Source organism: Crocodylus porosus, unplaced genomic scaffold (assembly GCF_001723895.1).
Source record: "Crocodylus porosus isolate Cpor-Errol unplaced genomic scaffold, CroPor_comp1, whole genome shotgun sequence".
NCBI lineage: Eukaryota > Metazoa > Chordata > Crocodylia > Crocodylidae > Crocodylus > Crocodylus porosus.
In genome coordinates, this window is record NW_017728912.1 from 12,964,271 (window position 1) to 12,968,144 (window position 3,874).

Below are 3,874 nucleotides of genomic sequence, written 5' to 3' on the forward strand. Positions count from 1 at the left end.
CTGTCACCTAGCTTCCCATCAATCACTAGGTTGCCAATTAGGTCGTCCCCCATAGCCAGTACCAGGTCGAGCAGCGCTTTGCCTCTCATTGGCCCATAGACTTCTTGAGTCAGGTAGAGGTCATCCACGCACAAGAGAAAGCTTTCCGACCGCTCAGATTTAGCTGAGTGATCTTCCCACGATCTACCTGATCCTTGTAAATGTTTGCTTGGGAAGTTCCCACTGTGAAACTCTTATGGGTCCCCTTAGACCTTAACTGCTTCAGGGCTGCCAGTTTTTCAAGAACTTCTTTTTTACTGCTGTGTGAAAAATGAGACAAAATACTTTTTTTCCAGTGACATCTTAGGTATCTAGGACAGTGTGTCATTATTAACAATGCAATATCAGTTCTCTCTCTGGGATGTCAGCAGCTAAAAAACATTATCCTGCCATTTTACTGCATGGAGGTTGCAAATGCACCCAGAAATAAAATCTTTTTATAGGAAGAAAATAAGGAAATTTTTAAAAGCCTTTGTTTTCTTTAAAATGTTTATATTATATTGTGATAATGTGGCATGTGTGACTGAGGCATGGAGAAAAGTTACTTTAATTCCACACTGCTCTTCTCGCCCACTTGCACTGATGGAGCATAAGATATGAAACCCCAGCTCTCCATTTTTGCCTTAGCAAAAAGGCAGTTAAATACAGCTGTCTGGAGTGGAGGGCAGGGGGGCACACACAGGGGTCTTATACAATCTGGGCCTACGTGATTATTGTGAATGTGAGATTCAGTTTTGTTTAGTTATGTTATATATTGGGTACCTATACTTTGTGTCTATTTTGTTTGGATGGATGTACTAGTTGGTGTTTGTTGCATGAATCTGGCTGGACTTCAAGGTTAAACATCTATGGGGAAATAAGAGAGATTTAAAACTATAGCTCAGATGATAGATGGATCTAAAGTACAGATTAATTGACTTGAAAGGAGGGGCACCAAACATATGGCCTGCCAGCCTCATTTGGCCCATGGAACAATTTCCTTTGACTGTGGAGGTTCTGGAAGGCCTGGGAATTAAGAGGGCAGGGTGAGCAGAGAGATGAGGCCAGTTGCAAAATTTGGGACTACAGCATCCTGTTGAACAACACAGCATTGCTTTCCCTGCTATTGGTCACCTTGCCAGGTCCAGATCCAGCCTACAAGAAGCCAGATCCAGATCCAGCCTACAAGAAGCCAGATCCATCCTGGGAGGGCACAGTGATTTTGCCACCTCTGTTCTAAAGTACAGAATCTCAGGCCCCAGCATATGGAAATCTGGTGCCTCACTTCTGTGGGAATCATGGGACCCTTTACCATAGAACAGTTGCTTCTCAGATGTGGCTGCTTAATCGACTCATTATAATATCAATTTCAACCCCTCAGTTCATCATAATATCAATTCATTATAATATCAATTTCCCCACAAAACCTCTTCGTCTCACTGCTCAGTAAGATCTTTTCTTCCAGATAAGTCACAGATATAGTGGAGCGGTACTCTTTCTGAACCACAGTAATGAGGCATTTCTTTAGGATTTCTTAACCATATTTTGAATTGTAGCAGTCTCTGTTCTAGTATTAGAATGTAACTTTTTTTCTTCTCCACCCCTTTAGTTTTGAGTTGTTCCTTGACTACTTATGTTTTCTTCTTTTTTCTTTGCTTTTTTTGTTTTTAAAGATTTGGCATTATATTCTGCTTCTTGTCCAGTGTTTGGCCTCTGATTTTACCCTTTTATTCACTCTATGATTTGATATGAAATTCTTATATCAAATGCCAATTTTCCTTCCATTTACAATTTGTACCAGAACAAGAATGAAAAATGGGAAAGAATTAAGAGTATAAAAAGCTCTGATTCAAAAACTTCTGAATAAGCTTCCATTCTTGGTGACTTTCTGAGGGAAATTGATGAAACAATGAGAAAAGAGCATAAATTGTCTCAGCAGTTTTAACTAATTTTAACATTGTTTTTCTCAAAATAGGCCAACTTTTTCTAGACTACTTATCATACTGGAAAATATGAACAGAAAGGGCTGGCTGAACAGCAGTATTTAATTTCCTGTCACAACAGAAGATGGTGTTTTGCCACCAGCCAGCACTGTAATTGGTTTCTAGATGATACCCTGTGATTATATGGTGTTAGCTGTTATACGGTGTATTATATTTTAGATATGTCAAGAAATGAATGCAAACTAAATCTAAAATTGTCAGAAAAATATCAAGGCAAGAAAATAAAAGCAATACCGATAAATTCACAAAGATGATAACTTTACTTATTTATGTTTCTCAAAGACAGATTTCATGCCATAACACCGGCAACGTGATGGGACTTCCAAACTTTCACACCTCAGAATACTATGAGATGATTTGGTATCTCTTTAATGACCAGGTTACTACTAATACTATCTATAGCAACTCCGTAGAAAAAGAAATGCTATCTCAAACTACTGTATGCTTCTCTAGTACTGTAGGCTGTAATGAATACAGTAGAAGTCCCAGTACGGTAACAAAATCACTTCCTCCTGGATATGTGGACCTCTACAAATGTATACAGATATGATGAAGAGGAAGTTTGTGTGAGCGGGCACTTTATTTTTAGAGCAAGTTGGTAAGGCAAGCTAGTTCTACTGCTGTCCTAAAGGGTATGGGAAACAGAAGGTCATGTTATGGGCCTGTTCTGTTTCAACCTAAAAGTCAATATTGTTGCAAAATGCCGTTGCCCTTCCTCTTTCATTTATGTTTGTGTTATGACATTTGGCTTTCTGAGGCATTTGCAGATATGCAGTCTGTAATCCATTATTTTCTGGCAGAATAAATACTGGGCTAAATTCTGCCAATCTTCAGCCAAGGGGAGATACATATAGGCAGCATAATTCAGTCCATAGATTTGGTTTTGACAGCTGCAATTATTTATCTATTTATATGCCACCCTTGCTCCTCCCCTCCAAAAGAGCTCAAAGCGGCTTACAATAAAAACAGAATAACTTATAAAAGCACATGCCTCAAAATATTAAATTAAAACAGCATGGCAAAACAGACTCCTCAAAAAATACCTTGGGGTTCAAAGACAATCCACCCCACCTACTCCCACTATGCTGCCTTTCACCTCATCCCATCTGCTGAACCCAGTCTTGTAAGCTGCTCTGAGCGTTTCTGGATAGAGCTAGAAATAATTTAAATAGTAACAATAACAATAATAACCTGGTTTCCCAACTCATATTCATTCACTCTACAAAGATAAATTGTTTCTTTTATATTCCTTCCCATCCCTATCCATTCCAGCTCCCCTGCTATTCACCCAGAGGACTTCCCTCCACCTTAATGTCCCTCCCAAGCCTGTGCCTCTCTCAACATATATTGTTTGCCATGCCAAATGAAGAACTGAAGCATGATGACCTTCTGTGCTGGATTTTACACGGGCATTTAAAATGATGCAAAGTACATGTAAAACATTATTGCATAGGAAAGTTAGCATTTGACACCCACATACAATTCACTTTGCATTGATACATAAACAGTTCAGGGCAAGAGAACCAGCCCAGTAGATTAATAAAATCCACCATGCTGTCATTGTGCACTGGTAGAAATGATTATGGAAGTTACAGAAGATCAAGACTCCCTCTATGACCAGGTAACAAAAAGCTTAGATGCGAAGGAGGAAGTCAATGTTATCTCCTTGGACTTCCAGAAGGCCTTCGACACAGTGTCTCACCCAGTTCTGGTGGGCAAGCTGAGGAACTGCGGCATTGACGAATGCACAGTCACATGGGTGGCAAACTGGCTCCAAGGGCACACCCAGAGGGTGGTGGTGGATGGGTCGATGTCGACCTGGTAGAGCGTGGGCAGCAGAGTCCCCCAGGGCT